The sequence below is a fragment of the Heterocephalus glaber genome, unplaced genomic scaffold, assembly GCF_053883595.1.
Source record: "Heterocephalus glaber isolate CG9 unplaced genomic scaffold, H.glaber_assembly_v1.0 deba00001472, whole genome shotgun sequence".
NCBI classification, from domain to species: domain Eukaryota; kingdom Metazoa; phylum Chordata; class Mammalia; order Rodentia; family Bathyergidae; genus Heterocephalus; species Heterocephalus glaber.
In genome coordinates this window covers 78367967-78385663 of record NW_028258315.1, presented here as the reverse complement: position 1 = coordinate 78385663, position 17697 = coordinate 78367967, and the positions used below count along the sequence as shown (strand labels likewise).

Genomic DNA, 17697 nt, shown 5'->3' with positions numbered 1-17697 from the left:
CAGGAGTTTAGGCAGTTTGGACCCTCCCCCAATCACAGGGACTAGGCATCTGTTATACAAAAGACTTGATCTGTGTTACAGTCTGCATTGAGAAGATACGTTACAATGCAGTACCTCTGATTTGCATGTTTTGGCTTTATAAAGTTACCATTTGTCAAAAAGTGAGCATAGGTCTAGGGGTGCTAAATATATTGGGTTTCCACAAGGATGTTGCTCCAAATCCTAAAGCTATCCCAGATAGTTGATATGGTAAGAGATTCTGGCACCTGCTTGAGGCATCTGACACATTCCCTGTCACCAGTGAAGTGAAACAGGGTTTCATAATAAGCCCATTCTTAGTCTCTTTTATGCAGCCATGCTCTAAAGTGAAACAAAAGACCTAGTAAATGGTGTCAGAATATGCTTATAATCCACTGGAAACCTCCTGCCCTGTAGGCTAAAAGCTCATCAAAGCCCCTGCTTAAGAACCAGAATCCAGGAACTGCTGTATGCTAATGGCTCTTTCTGGAACCTTCTATACATTGTGATTAACAAAAAATATGCTAGTTTAAATTGTTATAGTAAAAGACATATTGGCATTAATAACCCCTGAAAATACTACCCTTTACTTTGAACACACTTGATCCCCATCATTCTAGCCACTTTCTGAAGCAATTATGGAAGTCCTGTTTTGTGAGTGTCTTTAGATGCGCTATTGCGACCTCCTGGGTGTCCTCCAGTGGTTCAGAACATTTACCTTTAATGGTCATTTTGACTGTGTGGAAGAGCCAGACGTACTTTGCCATATCTGGTGTATAAGGTGGATGCAGACACACCGTTCATGTTTTTACAAGCCTGCCTTTCCATTGGATGGCATTTGGCTGCACCATTCTCCATATTTTTAAATCACAACTGATAATGACACATAGTCAACTTGCAGAACTGCTTCAAAAAGTGGCAAGACTAATGGATCAAGTGTGTTCAAAGTGAGGGGGAGAGTATTTTGAGGTGGATTAATGGCAGTGTGTTTTTTACTGTAATAAATTTTTAAAGTTTAAACCATGTAGGGCCAGGGAGTTAGCTCAGTGGTTTCACCGTCTGCTGCGCAAGCGCAAGGACCCAAGTTCGATCCCTGGTACCAAAAATAAAACAAAACAAAAATTTAAACCATGTATTTTGGCCACCCGTATGCAAATGATTACGGATTGCTTTCTAGAGTCCCTGTCATACTGCATAGGTGATGAGTCTTTGGGAGGCCAAGGTGATGTCCTGCCCCATGGGGAAAGTCCTGCAGTGCCAGAGTTTCAAATGAAGAACGTAATTTAAAGTTGATACTAGGATTTGCTGCCTATGGAAGCACACTGTTTCCTAATACTTTTAACAGAGTTGTTAAAAAGTGAATTCTGTCTGCTTTTCAAAGAGCATGTTGACCTGAATGGGACAGATCAAGTGAAATGCCAGGCCAGAGGAAAGGAACTGGTATTACATAGCATTCAAAAGCAAATTTGCTGTGTTCCCTTTGGCAGGACATAACACTAAAATTGGAACAATACAGAAAAGATTAGCATGGTTCCTGCACAAGAATGATACGCAAATTCGTGAGATATTCCATATTTTTTCCCCATATTTTTATGGGAAAAAAGAAGATACATCATGTACAGGTACAAATTCCCTATGATGAATGTGGTCATTATGTATATCTAAAATGTACTGATAAACTTAATTTTTAAAAAAAGCTGATTTGCCACAAGTATCACATCTGACTTACTTAGATGGACTTATGTCAGTACTACATTTTAAATAGTAGTAATCAATGGAGAGGTCTCTGGGGCCTACTAGCATGGAAATAATCATTATGTGTGCTATTAGGATCTTGAACATTTGTATTTATATTAATTGATGGATGGAAAATTGATAGGGAATGGACTACTAATAAATTCTACAGAAAAAGACATTGAAGTACATTTTCTTTTTTTTTTTGGTCCCGGGGATTGAACTCAGCACCTTGTGCTTGCGAGGCAGGCGGCGGAACCACTGAGCTAAATCCCTGGCCCTGAGGTACATTTTCAAACAGCAGTAGAGTGGCTTGGTAAGGTTTATATGTGAGATGGCTCAAAAAGTCAGAATTAGATCAGACAATGGCATGAGTAAATCAGATCCTGATTGTAAATGTGTGCTCTGCGCTTAGCATTACTCTGTAGGTGACTGCAGCCTTAAAGCTAGCCTCTGGCTTGTGAAGCTTGAATTTTGGTAGGCAGTGCCAGTAGCAACCAGATAAAGGGATTAGTTCAAATTGTTATGACTTGGTAGGAAGGAAATTGAGTGCAGTGATTGAGAGCAGTTGGGGAGTTACCTAGAGGAGACTTTAAGACATTGAGTGAAGCAAAGACCTGAAAGATGAAAGGAAATAACCTTCCAAAAAAAGTTTGGGAAGAACACCCCAGAGGGAAGCATAAACACGGAGGCTCTGAGGTAGGGGAGGTAGGTGATACAGATGGTGTAAACCATGGTAAAGAGTTAAGATTTCCTTCTAAGAACAGTAAGAAGGGATTCCAGGTTTTGAAGCTAGGAAAATGACATTATCTCAGCAATGCTTTAGAAAGTTTTTCCTACCCTTTCTGCTTTATGGGAAGGAGCTTGGAACATGTGATTAGTGGGTGAAGGGAGACCAGAAGGGGGCGGGTGTTGCTCTGTTTATGGTGAAGGTGATGGTAGGTAGGATAAAGATAGTGACAGTGGAAATGGGATTAGAACACCTGGACCTGTTGATGGATTGTACATGGGAGTTACGGAAGAGGAGGCAGAATGACTTCAGGTGGGTGGTGTTTTTGGGGGGAGGAGGCTACTGGCTAGATAATGGTGGTGTTCTACTCATAGAGAGAAGCCTGGGATAGAGATGTAAATGTTGGAAGGAGGACAAAGTGGAAATGACTCCTTTTCAGATGTGTTAGGTTTGAGATTGATTCCCAGGAAGGTGCGGGAATAGGAGTTAGATACAAATAGTTGAAACTGAGGAATATTTTGAGCTTGAGATACATATACATTTGGTGGCCTCATCCTATAGTGGCTTCTGTGAGTGTCTGGATATCTCTAGCTCACCTAGAAAAAAAAGGTATAGTGAGAAGAGGACCTAGTATGGGAGACGTTGGCATCTGGCATTTAGAGGTTTATACTAGGAGAAGCCTACAAAGGAAGAAACAGAAGGAGAATCAAGAGTATGGGATCAGAAAGCAGTGAGTGGACTCACGGGTGGTGGCATAAATCTGTGTGTGATCTCAGTTACTTAGGAGGCTGAGGCAGGAGGATGGCAAGTTGGAAGCCAGCCCTTTAGTGAGACCCTGTCTCAAAAAATTAAAAGGGCTGGGGATGTAGCTCAGTAGTAGTATGTTTGCTTAGTATGTGCATGGTATTGGGATCAGTCCTTCATATGAGACCCATTTTAGAGGAGATGACTAAAAGGGATGATTTGGGAGACAAAAAAGATGTTTGTATTGTACTCCTCCCATTTGGAAGATTTCATTATATGTATCCAGAAAAGTGATTTAAGTTTACTCTTTAGGGCAGAATTTCTTAGCATTGTGAATGTATTTTATTTTTTCTGGACCAAGAGTTTGTCATTTTCAGAACTGAAGATTCTCAAAGGATATTTTTTCTAATTTTTCTTTCCTCTTCCCTTACCAAAAAGGTTAACTTCTACTTTATGAAACTAAAATCTGTTATCTTTTATGACTAACATTGTAGCATGAATATTATAAATAAATATTGTTCAATATTACTGGATTCATATATTACATTAGATGAATTCCTTTTGTAGGACTTAGTTTGGAAATACTGGGCAGTGTGCACAAATTGGAAAATCAGCAAATTGCTGCCATCCTTAAAAATGTTTTATTTTATATGCTTTGATTCACCTAGGCCTTTTCTGTTCTGTTCAGAATTGAGAATCCATTAGAATGAGTGGGTCCATGTTTGTATTCACGTTATTCATCATATTCTTTTTTTTTTTTTTTTTTACCTTTTTAAGATTATCTGTTAATGCTTTGCAGTAGATTTACCTAGAATGCCCCCATCTACCCACAGGAGGGAACCCAGGGCCTTTACAATGAACTACATCCCCACCCCATCCCACCCTTTTTAAGTTATTGAGACAAGATCTTGCTAAGTTGTCTATACAGGCTTTGAATTTGCAATCCTCCTGCCTCAGCTTCCTAAATGACTAAGATTATAGGTATGCCCCGGTATGCCTGGCTTAAGTGTCATCTTTCTAATCAGTCATCTACTGATGAGGTCATATTAGTTTGTTTTAGATTGTGCCAAGTACTCTTGATCTTGCTTAGTTTAAATAATTGAGGGTAGAATTTAGAAACTTTCAGGATTAGGAATCATTCTGGTTCAGAGGGTAATTGGGATCACAAATTAGATAACTGCTAGAGGAAAGCAAGACAGTAACATGTGTTTTGCCTACATAGGAATTTTACTCCACAAATAATTTAAATTTTATGTCACAGCCTTTCCTCTGGGAGTACAGCTCACTTTTTAAAGGTAATTCATTGGAATTGGGGTTACAAAAATTTATTTCTTAGCAGACTTTACTAGAGCACATTTATTCTAAGTCAAAGATCACTGAATTTGTTATACATAAAAGAGCCTAAAAGAAAACATTTGTTTTTTAAAAAAACCTAGGAGCCCGGGATGTGGCTTGGTGCTGCCGCCCCTGCCTGGCAAGTGCAAGGTCCTGAGTTCAATCCCCAGTACTGGGAAAAAACCTAGGAGGGTTTCTCACAAACATGAAAGATAACTTTGCTTTAACCTAAGTAAATGTTTCAAGATAAATGTTATAGCATTGTGTGTGCAGAGACTGGTAGTAAAGTTAGCAAGATTGTATACTAGCATATGATACTGCTTTGGCCTTATTCTTTTTTCTGAATGGCTATCTTGGTGAAAGTTCTCTGATTTGATTGCCTTTTATCTTCGTTGCAACTGCAGGCCACCAGAAGACAGTTCTTGTTTGTTTCTTATTATCCTGTGATGTTTTCACCTCCAGAATAAACATTGTCAAGTGATATGGCCCAGCCCTAACATGAATCATGTGTTGAGGATACAGTTATTATTAGAGCTGAAATTTAAGTTGGTTTCCATCCTGTCCATCCCTAATACTGGGTTCTGTGTACTTGATGTAGGGATGTATGGTACATTTTATTGTTAACTATTTACATTTATAAGATTGGGAAAAGGGCCAGGAATGTAGCTCAGCTGCACAGTGTCTGCCTGGTAAGCGCAAGTCCCTGAGTTTGAGTCCCGGTAACAACAACCCCCCCCCCCCGAAAAAAAAAAGATTGGGAAGAAATTTTGTATTGTAGTGCCTGCAGAGTAAAACATGATTTTGGAAAAAACTAAAAAGCCATTAAAACTTTGGAGCCCAGATTTTGTATGTAGAAATGTGTACATATTCCCTTGTTTGTCTCTCTATCCTGTTGTTTGTGAATTGTATGTTGATAATGATTTTGTGAAAGAAAAGGTTTGGGTTGTTTAGTTTTGTTTTGGCACTGGGCATTCAACCCAGAGCCTTCACACTGAGCTACACGCCCCCAATTCTTTTTTAATTTTTTAAAAATTTTGAGGCAGGTTCTTGCTAAGTTAGGCTGGGCTGCGTTATACACATGCACCACCTTGCCTGGCTAAGAATGGTATTTTTTTTTTTTCCCCCTTTGGTATTAGGGATCAAACTCACGACCTTGTGCTTGCAAGGCAAGCGCAGTGCCACTGAGCTAAATCTCTGGCCCAAAACTGTATTCTTTAAAGTGTTAACTTAGCACAGAAGAAAATAGGAGTAATTTTATCCATTCTGACTTCAGGTGACTGGTGCTGTGTTTCACTTTCTCATTTTCCACAGTTCTTAAAACCTTTATATATTTAGTGGTTTGTTATAGACCATTTTATTGCTTTTTAAAGATTTGAACTACCTAGCCTGATAAATGCCTTCAAGAAGAGTCATCTTTCAGTTCTGAAGCTTTTCTGATACCCTTTATTCAGATCCCTGATAGACCTCTGGGGTTGTGGATAACATTTACTCATTGTCATTTGACCTGAAGATGGATAAAAAATGCTGTTTGGTTGTTTGATGGGCTAAAATCTGCAGGCTTAATTTGTTTTTTCTTTTCTTTTGAAATCTTTGTTAATTCACTTTTATATTTCTGGCTTTCTCCCAGCTTGGCTTTCTCCCTCCCTTTCTTGTTATTTTAAGAAAAAAAAATGGCTAGCCAATTGAGTTTTTTCAGAAATTTGTTGAAGATGTGTTCCCTTGAGCCAGATAATAGTTGGTGATGATACTTGAGTGTTTTGTTTTTTGGTACCAGGAACTGAACTCAGGACCTCGTGCTTGCCAGGCAGGCCCTGTACCTCTGAGCTAAATTCCTGGCCCAATACTTGGGTGTTTTTGTTTGGGGTTTTTTTGGTACCAGAGATTGAACTCGGGTTCTTGTGCTTGGACAGCAGGTGGTGAAACCACTGAGCTAAATCCCTGGCCCCAATACTTGGGTTTTTGAGAAGTAGATACAGCTTTGTGAACTCTTGAGTGTATACAGAAATTCTTAACACGTTCAGGACAGGGCTGTAATTCATCTCTCTCTCTGCTGGGAGGCTCTGAACCACCTGTGGTACATGCATAATTGTCCCCTTGGGCAGCATAGGACAGTCATGCATGTACCACAGGTGGTTCAAGCCAGTGGGAACGTGTTAAGGGCCTAAACTTTGAAGGTATTATTCCCCAGAAGGTATGTACCAACCTCAGTAGTAGTAATTGTGTTCCTTGAATGCATTTAAAAAATATATAACATAGCAAACACACATCATTAGCATTGTGACAATTGTCTGTTTAAACAAAAGAGTTTTGTTCTTATTAAATCTCATTACTGGTTTTGCAGGTAATATTGAGAACTGGCATAGTTATCAGTGATTCAGCTGGGGTGGGCAAGGCAATGTTCTCCCCGCCCCACCTGTATTTCTCTGGCTCTTTAACTCCCACCTAGGCTGAGCAACACAAATTATTGACAACACTGCCAGTATAGTATTTTGTGCTATGCTACCCTATTTTATTTCATTGTGTGGCTCTTTGATTTCAGATATTGTACAGGTAAAACTAGCAGCTCCTTACTGTATTCAGTCATTCATTCTAACATATATTGGGCATATACTGTTGTGCCAGGAGTGCTAAAGATTCCACAGTAAAAAAAAATAATGTCCAGGGCCAGGGATTTAGCTCAGTGGTTCCGCTGCCTGCCTCTCAAGTGCAGGGTCCCGAGTTCGATGCCCAGTACCAAAAATGTCCTTCTTCTATTTTCTTTTCTTTTTCTTTCTTTTTTGGTACCAGGGATCGAACTTGGGTCCTCACGCTTGCGCAGCAGGCAGCAAAACCACTGAGCTAAATCCCCAGCCCCAAAAATGTCCTTCTTATGGAGCATCTATTCGTAGAGGGTGGGACAATATACAGATGTGTAAAGACAGTTTCAGGTAACAGTGCTAAGAAATTAAAATGAAGTAATGGCATAGACTGGGCAGGTTGGGCATTGGTGTGGGCCACTTTGACGGGGATGGCCCTAAACAATGTCAAGGACCCAACCACGAGAAGGGTATTTTAAGCCAAATGATAAGAAATAGAAAGATGTTCAGTGGGGAAGGCCATTGTGGCTGGGTGCATGATGGGAAAGTGGTAGGAGATGAGGATCGGATTGTATTCATTGTAGTAGGAGCCATGGGAGCATTTAAATGGAAGTGATGTACTACCACATTTGGCCTATATTTGAAGACTGCCTCATATGAAATTTCCAAGCCATAAAAGAAGAAATTATGGAGATGCACTTTGTAAATATTTTTAAAAATTAACAAATTCATTGACATTTCATATAGCAATTATAGCTATATACCTTGGTTCATGGACTTAATTTGTTCTCTGATTTTGGAAAAGATGGCTACATTTGTGTTTGTTACCTGATGCAGAGTTTGCAAAAAAACCCAAAATATTGCCAAATCCTTCTATTTGTGAACCAAATTGTTTGCAAGCAAAAGTGTTTGTGATCTGAGGCACCACTGTGTATCTAATGTAGAAACTTTACAAAAATTAAAGGCATGCCACCAAACATTTGTGGCTCAACCTGTGAAGAGGAATAGTTAGCTCTGCTCAGCATGTCTTAACATAATGGTTGGATGAAAGTGAATGCTTTGTAATGCATGTGTAGCATTCAGGGCCAGCAGAAACAATTTCTTGGTTGTCTTTATATCCTCCTAGCCAGGGTTCCTGGCAGCCCACCTGAAGAAAAGGCAGCATGTGTGGCGATGGGGACGCATCAATATCCTGGCCTTTACCGCTTCAGAACAGGAATAGCAAATGAGGCTAGTAGGAGAGGGTAGTAGGAGAGTCAGGGAACTTGGAAGTAGGGAACCTTAACAAGCTTGGAGGCAGCTTGCCAGAACTCCCGCCAGTGCCCACCTGTTACCTGTGACACTTCAAAAATGCAACGTGAGGCTGTTGATCTGTGTGATAGGACTAGAGAGAGAATGCTTTCCAGTTTCTTGGATTTGGAAGATGCTTCTGTGGAGTAATACTGTTTCCACAGTATTTAGTTATGATAATTGGAATATTTGGTCTAAAGGGGCGGTCTAAATACAGGTGATAAGGCTAATAAACAGATTGGAGTAGTGATACATTCATTCTTGGGTGTGTATTTCAGACTTAAGCAACAGTACTAAAACTTTTTGATTTGTGTCATATGCCATAGAAAATGACTTGAAACATGAAATGTAATTCCAGTGTATCTTTGGTTTTTGTTTTTGTTTTTTTCATACCAGGGATCGAACTTGGATCCTTCCGCTTGCGAGGTAGATGGTGGAACCACTGAGCTAAATCCCCAGGCCTCCTGTGTATCTTAATAAACTGTTGCCAGGAGATTTTCGGGTTGCACTGATAAGAAATTGCATCATTTCTCGGAGAAGGATCATTTTTCTTTTCTTTTCTTTTTTTTGGTACGGGGGATCGAACTCGGGTCCTTGCGCTTACGCAGCAGGCGGTGAAACCACTGGGGTAAATCCCCGGCCCTGGGTCATTTTTCTTAATGAAGCACTAGTTTCATGATTTTCTTCCCTAAGCTAATAACAGCTATGAAAAGGACTATTAGAAGTTTTCTTTTCACTTATCCATTATAGAAAATTACATGTTATTCAAAATTCTTGGGACAAAATTTCAGTTCAAACTGCCTGGCCATTTGCTCAAAGGAAAACACCAATAATACAGAAATAATCAAAATACAAAGAGGTTATGTAATTTATAGCTTACTTTGAAATGAGTTTTGTTAATGATATGAATGAATGTGTCTGGTATTCTGGGGATTCACTTTATACAAAATAATGAAAGAAGTAGAAGGCCTGATTTAGATATTCTGGACAACTCTTTAGACATATACATTTCAACTTAGCTTCTTTTTTGCTTCATCGCCTAGGCTATGGAGATTTTTAAAATATAATAAAGTTTAATAGTGATAGCAAAACCTTATGAAATAGTATGATTGTTACTGAATTCTCATTTTACAAAAGAGAACATTAAAATGGATAAGTAGCTTACCCACAGTCGCCTGGCTCTGAAATGGTGAAGTTAGTGGTTAGTGCCTATCCTTCAAAGTCACCATTGTGCCCTGCCTGCCTCTTGGAGTGGCTCTATGACATGTAGACCTTACTTCGAGTGATTGCCTGCTAAATTTTCCTCATATACAGAACAGTATTTCAGTTTTAAAAGCCAGTTTTACAGTTTAGCTACTAAGTTTTATCAGACTGGCTATCTACCTCTACATGTTCTCTATGTAGCTTGTTTGTTTGTTTTTTATATGCAGCCCAGGCTGGCCTCAAACTCACTGTGGTGATCCTCCTGCCTTAGCCTCCCTAGTGCTGGGATTATAGGCATGCAGTGCCACGCCTGGCTTACAGTATAGGTTTAATTATATTCTTTTGTTTAAAAATTGAAGGCTCCAGCTCTCCTTAGAATTAAGTACCCCAGGGGCCGGGGATTTAGCTCAGTGGTTTTGTCTCCTGCTGTGCAAGTGTAAGGACCCAAGTTTGATCCCCGCTACCAAAAAAAATAAAAATTAAAAAGAGAGAATTAAGTACCACAAATTCTTCATATTTCAAATCCCTTACAACCTGTTCCCTATCTTGTTGTTCCTCTGCCCTATAACTTACTATATTGAGTCTGTCCCCTTAGAATGTTCCCTGTCCCAACTTTTATTATCCTTCAGAGCTCAAATAGAAATAACTCACTCTAGGAGTTAGGGGTGTAGCAGGCCTTGGGTTCAATCCAGAAGACTGCACATCTCTGTGATCTGTATTTCAAGGCAACACACACACACTGATAACACCGCTTCACAAGATGTTTCATGCTCATTACGGTTATTTGTGTTTGTTATTCCAACAGACTAGGTTCTTTAAAATCTGATTTTATTTCTTGTACCTAACAGTGGAAGATGCCTGAAAATAAAAAGTTAGAATGACTGTTCAAAGTACAGTATTTATAGTAGTAGTTGTATAAATGTTACAAGTTCATTAAAGATGTTAACCATCAGAAATAATTTAGCCAAGTTGAAGTGCTAAAACTATGAATATAGTCAATTTTAATCTTGCATTGTTTAAAAAATCAAATTTAGCTCTTATGTAAATATAATGCTCTTCTTTAACATTTTTAATACAGGTTTAATTTTTTTGGTACCAGGGATCAAACTCAGGACCTTGTGCTTTGCCACTGAGCTACATCCCCAGACCAAATACAGGTTCAATTTTTAAGAAAATATACAGTACATACAGTGATTACAATTTTTTTTATCAGTTTACATATATAAGAACATGGATTATTTGGCCATTTACCAATGTTGAAGCAGTAGCTAGCTGGTAAGGGCATTGTAGTTAATGTATCATAGACAAGTAAGTTGCTTTGTTATTATTTTTGCAATAAGATGTTGCAGTAACACCCACAATCAGGAAAAAAAGACTGGAACATTTTTATTTGACTAAAATTACAAGCTGAGAGCCCAGAGGTGTGGTGTACACCTGTAATCCCAGCAGTCAGGGAGCTGAGGCAGGAGGATCGATGTGACTTTGAGGCCAGCCTGAGCCTACATAGTGAGTTTAAGGACTGCTTGAACATATAGCGAGACCCCATCCTTTGTCCCCATCCAAAAACTGAAAGCTGATTATTTGTGTCTGTGTGTGTAGAGATACAAAAGTGTGATAGATGCACTCAACCTAAGATGAAATAGGTTCATCAGTGACCTGAGATATAATTCATGATTTTTATCATATTTCCTTTTCCTATAAACATTATGTTATGTGGTTTCAGTGCTTTCTTTAGATATATCTCACCCTTTCTCTAGTGCAGTGATTTCCACTCTTGTTCCTCTATACCGGAGGAAGAGGAGAAACACCCATCAGTAAGTAATAAGGGCTGACTTTTTAGTGATGGGCCAAGGAGAGGAGAAATCAGTAAATTTAGAGGGGAATGGTAGCCCTTCAGCATCTGTGACCAGCTGTAGATAGGTAGTATTAGTAGTTGGAGGGACATTTCTACCCTCTGTAGCGCCTTTAGGGGAAATGAAGGAAAGAAGCTGAAGGGGTTTACAGATTTAGGGAGGCAGAGGGAAAGGAAGGAGGAGAGGCCTTTGATAGACCTAAAGTGGGCTAATGAGAGAAGATGAAGGGAAAAAACTGAGAATGGCCAACAGTCTAGAAGACAGGTAGAAATGGGGTCCCCCCTCAACGCACATGGGTCCCCCAGCAGGTGTACACACACACACACACACACACACACACACACACACACACACAGTTTTTTACTTTGCATACTTGAGAGATCTGAAAGAGAAGCAGAAAAAAAGAAAAGGAGAAAGCCTTCAGAGACTCGAGCACTAAAGATGTAGATGGATTGTTTTTTGGGCCTGAGTTCTTAAAAAGATGATCCCTATGGTTTGCCATTAGGTCAGAAGCCCTGGTGGTGTCAGGTTTCAAACATGCTACATACTTCCCTTACTACCCCTTCCCTCATTTTTTTTTTATTACTTAGCTGTACACCTGAAATCTTGACACTACAATAATTTAAGGGATCTTTTTCCCCCAGTGTTGGGGATTAAACCCTGGGCCCATTTATTTATTTTTTTGAGACAGGGTCTCACTGTGTAGTTCAGGGTGTCCTTGAACTCATTATGTAGCTGGTCTCAAACTCAGGACAGTCCTGCTTAGTCTCCCAAGTGCTGAGATCACAGGTGTGTGCCACCATGTGTGGCATTTATTTTTTGAGACAGGGTCTCACCAGGTCTTTTAAATTTCCTGGGCTAGGGTCACACTTGCTTTCCTCCTGAGTCAGCCTCCAAGAATGCTGGGATTATAGACATGCACCACCATGCCTGGCCTAAAAGATATTTTTTGCCAACAAAATATCTTCAGGAAAAATTACACATATATGACTTTTAAAAAACTCTGGCTCTTTAGAACTTTCCATTTGTTAAATGCAGGTTCTTGATATCTGAGTCATGCTTATTCCTAGATCAGTAGCCTTCAGAATGGCATTCAAGTTTATTCTAAACCCTTTTCATGAAGTCCTGTAATATCCCCTGACAAAAGACCATGGGTAACTAGAAGGGAGTCTCAGTTGTTAAATTATTATAGACAGATTTAGGTTTCACAAATGTCCGTAGCCTTTCATCTCTTGTCCTACTCTGTCTTGCACACAAAAATAAAAATCACAAGTAATAAAGAATAGTTAGGGTTATGACAGCATTCCATATGTGTATGTATATGCATGCTAAAGTCATCTGTTGAATCTAAAATGTGTAGTACTCTCCAGGTTAGAAAACCAAGAGCATAAAATATGTGACTACATACTGGGATGGGGCAGATTCAGAGTTTTGGTCATGTGGAAGCTCCTTATTAATGAATAGAAGGCGATGCTTTGGAGCTCTGGAAAATTGATGTTGCTCTTTTCCCTGAGAGAGTAGCCTTGCTCTCCTTATGTTGGGTGAAGGATTTAGCTCAGTGGTTTCGCTGCCTGCTTCGCAAGCACTAGGACCCGAGTTGGATCCGTAATACCAAAAAAAAAAAAGAAAAGAAATGTGTCCTCTTGAGCCAGGTGAGTATTTACAGTTGAAGCATGAGCACATGAGTAGTAATAGAACAGAAACAGTTATAGCTAACTCCTGTTGGGCTCTGACTGTAGGTCCAGTTTTGTTTGCTTTGAATGTGGAAACTCATTTAAAATTTAAACTGCCCCTGTTGGAGGTCACCACTATCCTCATTTTACAGATAATAAAATCAAGGCCTCTGAGGTGTATGCAATAATTCAAGAGTCAAAGTGTTCTAGGTATCAGAAACAACACAAGTCAAGGATTCTTTACATGCTCTCTCTGCTTCTCTGCAGGTGTGCTTTATTTATTCTCGCAGTGCAGCCTACCCAGAGAAATATGACCACAGACACCAGAGAGAAATGTTTTGCCAATTGTAAAACTCCTAGTTCTTATTCCAATGTGGTTGGCTTCTCAGTCAGGTCTTTTGGTAATTAAGGGAAAAGGCCCATGTGTCACACTTAGTATTGAAAAGGCTCATGTGTCACTAGTTTAACAAAGTGAAAACTTAGTTCTTTTATTTTTTTGAAACAGGGTCTTGCTGTGTAGTTCAGGCTGTCCTTGAACTTATTAGGTAGCCCAGGCTGGCCTTGAATTCATGGCGATCCTACTATCTCAGTCTCCCAAGTGCTGGGATTACAGGCGTGAGCCCACATGCCTAGCTTGAAAACTTGTTTCTAAAGGAAGAAACATTCATTCATTCATGCATTTATTCATTTAGCTTTAGTAACTAGCTGTTTGAGTTTGATTAGTATTCTAAGCTCTCTAAGAACAGGAACCATATCAGTTACCTAAGAGCCCTTGGAAAATGGTAGCTGCTCAAATGTTTGCTGTGAGCGAGTAGAGGAATAAGTGAATAATTTCTCTGAAGAAGATAGGGAATATTCAAGTTATTTAAACTACATCACCACATCTCCTTTTGTCTCTTTTTTACTGTATCTGTTCCTTTTCTCCGTGTCCATGTTTGTCTCTTAGTACTTCTCTTTATTTTCCGTAACTCCTTTCTCAGCGCAAAATGTAAAATGGAGATTTTTTTTTCCCATTAATTTTATTGGTACATTTTAGGTATACAATACAGTTACATTCATCAGTGGATCTTGTACCTTTACATGATATATCTTGGTTCTTATTTTTTCCCCATCCCCTGCCCTCCCTTCACCCCCTCCACCCTTCCCTATTTACAAAAACTTTGTTTCTGTAAGATGGAGATTTAAAAAAATTTATATTTTCTTTTTTTGGAGGGGGTAGTACTGGGGATCGAACTCAGGACCTTGCACTTGCAGGGCAGGCAGTGGAACCACTGAGCTAAATCCCCGGCCCAAGGAGAAACTATATTTTCTTAATAATTCTTTTTTTTTTTTTTTTTGGTACCTGGGATCGAACTCAGGACCTTGCCTCTTTCGAGGCAGGCGCTGGAACCACTGAGCTAAATTCCCAGCCCATGTTTATAAATTTTCAAAAAATTACTATGGTAAAAGACACATTGCCATTAATTCCCCACAGCGAGATAAGTGTGTTTGAAACAGGCGATGTATTTTCAGGGGGGTTAATTAATGTACAGTAATGTGTCTTTTACTATAAAAACTTTAAAAATGTAAACAAATTGTATTTTTCAATCACACCTCTTATGTCCCTGTTGAGGATGACCTTTCTAAAACTTGTCTAATCTCACTTTCTCAGTTAAAATCCTTCCTATCTACTTCACACTTCTGTAGCATGTTTCATTATTCTGTAGTCCCTGCGTGTTCACCTTTTTTCTTTTCAAACTTTGTATTGTACCAGAATACATTTCAGAACCTCAGTTATAGGGCTTGTAACTATGGGCAAATGTAGGCAGGGGTTTGACTTCCAGCTATCTCTCTTTTTTTTTTTTTTGTTACTGAGGATTGCACTCGGGTCCTTGCATTTGCCCACAGCTATCTCTTAAAAGCTTTTAAAAAAACAAGTGCACCAGTCCCCTTTTCTTTCCCTTATGCTGTGGAGTTTATTTTAAAATTTAAAGTGGACTTACATCAAAGTCTTAATTCTGTTTTATGAGTTAGTGGTTTTTCATGGAAGGCCAAATCAGTGTAAGGAATCACTGCTACAATTTGATAATATTCAAAATTGAGAAAAAACAGAAAAATACTATGCCAGCTGTACAGCACTTTTTGGTTTTAGATACTGAATTAACCTTATCATTTAGTTGAAGCAGTCTAGCATTAAGTGTTACACGTTTGATGCAGTGGCTCTTAACCTTGGCTGCTCAGTTACATGTAGTGTTTTTTAAAAATACAGGTGCCAAAACCCCGTGCCACTGGAATCATCTGCAGGGGAAGTTTATCCATTTGCGTTAAAAAAACCTCAGAAGCCAGGGGTAGAAACTAAGGAAATAATACATATTTTACATATAGTACACCTCTGGCCTTAATATCTCTACTTTTATGAAGTATCAAATTATATAAAAAAGTCATTCCTCCCCCCCCCCTTTTCAGATTAGAAAACCTCAGGGTAAAGATTAATGTAGCTTCATCAGTGTGTAGATTATTGTTTGAAAAACTCTGGTGAATTGAGACTTAAATTTCAGCATGTTCAGTGACTAATCTACATAAATAAACTTCAAAATAAAAGGTTCTTTTCAGAACATCCTAGCTTTATACTTTAGAGCCTTACAATAAAGAGGAAAAAAGGGTAGCATGAGTTTTAAGCTATTTCTAACAACCTCTGTTCAGGTGCTGCCTTTACAATCTAGTTGTAGCACAAACAAGATATATATTTTAGAAGAAAAATTTGAGCTCTTTTATTACTGTGTGTGTGTGTTGGAGATTGACCCTAGGGCTTTGCACATGCTAAGCATGAATTCTACCATGAAGATACACCCCCAGCCCCAAGATTACTTCTTTAGGATATAGATGTAAGACATTGAAACAACAGGAAGTGGAAGGTGTTTTTTTTTTTTGAGACAGGATCTTGCCATGTGGTTGAGGCTGGCCTTGAACTCAATATGGAGCCCATGCTGGCCTCAAACTTTCAGTGTTCCTCCTGCCTCAGCTTCCCAAATGCTGGGATAACAGGTGTGTGCAGTCACACCCAGCTGAAGTGGAAACATGATTAAGAGGCTTGCAAATAAATCTTTAAAGCTAAGTTTTTGTAACTCAAGGAAACAGGAATGTCTAAACTAAATATCTAGCTAATAAAATTAGCTATCCATTCATGACATTTAGGGAATAACTGATTTAAAGTGCCGTATAAAAATTTCTCATTTTACTTATTGCTCACAAGCTTTCACCTGTAGTGCATTAACTCATCGAACTTCAGTTGTTTTCCCCATACCACAAACTGGTGAGGAATGAGTAAGAACAAAAGACTAGGTTCAGGCCCTATTAGTGCTCTTAGTTTAGGAGGCAGGGGGATCTTAAATAAAAAGTGAGAGCTCTGAATGTTCTTCTGAAAACCACTAAGTGCATCAGTGAGGCAACTCTTGTCCTTTTTCCAAAAGACAGATACTGGCTTTTCTTAGAAATTTTAGACCTGCCAGAACTTAGGGAAGTGATTGATGTGACGTTCCTCAAAAGGCACAGCTGAAGACTGGGATGGTTTGGACGGAACATTAGCCTTCTGATTCTTAACCATCAACACTTTACCCTGTTCCCAGCGGCATGTGAAAGTGACATAGGACAAACGGGATCAGGCCCAGAATCTGTTCATACAGCACATCTGCTCTATGCTTTCTTTGTGTTAGATGCTGGGATTACTCAAAATGAAGAAGATAAAGCTTTTAAATAGTTCACAGTCAGTACAAAAAGATGGGAAATTTGGAAAATCTAAGAAAGTTACTTAACATAATTAAGATGGCAGGTTCTAGAACTAGATTGAATTAAAATCCTAGTTCCCCACCTAATAGCTCTGGTAATTTTGGGAAGAAAATAAATGTTTCCTTATCTGTAAAATAGGGATGATAATTTTATTTCATAGTGTTCTTAGAATTTAAAGATGTATGTGGGCAACTTATGAGACCTTGTCTCATAATTGAAAAAATAAAAAGGGCTGGGATGTAGTTCAGTGGTAGAGTCACGTACCTATTATGCTCAAGGCCCTGGGTTCAGTTCCCAGTAGAGGGGGAAAAAGTTCATAAAGTATTTGAAACAGTTCTTGGCTCATAGTAAGCACTCAGTACATAATAGCTATTATGACTATAAAAAGGATTTTTTTAAAAAACGGTATCCCATTCTTTTTCCTGACATTTACAGATGAGGAAATTGAAGCATCATGACATTCAGTAACTTGCCCAAGATCACATAAGAGAAAGTTTGGGAACCAAGGTTAAACAGTGTCTAACTTAAGCTGTGTTTAGAATTAGGGGCTGGGGGCTGGGGATTTAGCTCACTGGTTTCACTGCCTGCTGCGCAAGTGCAAGGGCCTGTATTCGATCCCCAGTACCAAAAAAAACACAACGATGTGTTAACAGAACTATTTACTGTGGTGGTAGTTGTTTTCTTCTGAAAAGGGGAGTGACTGAATTTTGGGAACGTTGCCTGTTCATCCAAATCTAACTTGCTGTGTATGTTTATTTTTAGCCATTTGCTGATCT

The 17697-nt window shown here is 39.1% G+C and overlaps 1 protein-coding gene and 1 non-coding gene across 8 annotated transcripts in view; both read left to right on the top strand.

The window, feature by feature from the left end:
- Ube2e1 (ubiquitin-conjugating enzyme E2 E1) overlaps positions 1–17697 on the top strand; it is a 76983-nt gene that overhangs the window by 12700 nt on the left and 46586 nt on the right. Inside the window, exon 3 of one of the 7 annotated variants that reach the window (XR_015439534.1) lies at positions 1506–1640. The exons of 5 other annotated variants lie outside the window; for them this stretch is intronic. The gene's annotated coding sequence lies outside the window, so the exon portion shown is untranslated. Of the gene's footprint in view, positions 1–1505; positions 1641–1980; positions 2038–17697 lie in introns of all 7 variants that reach the window. One more of the 7 variants, XR_015439537.1, reaches the window with a different exon arrangement.
- On the top strand, positions 1491–1597 carry LOC147826425 (U6 spliceosomal RNA). Its single transcript, XR_015439659.1, has one exon. It is a non-coding gene; the product is annotated as a U6 spliceosomal RNA (small nuclear RNA).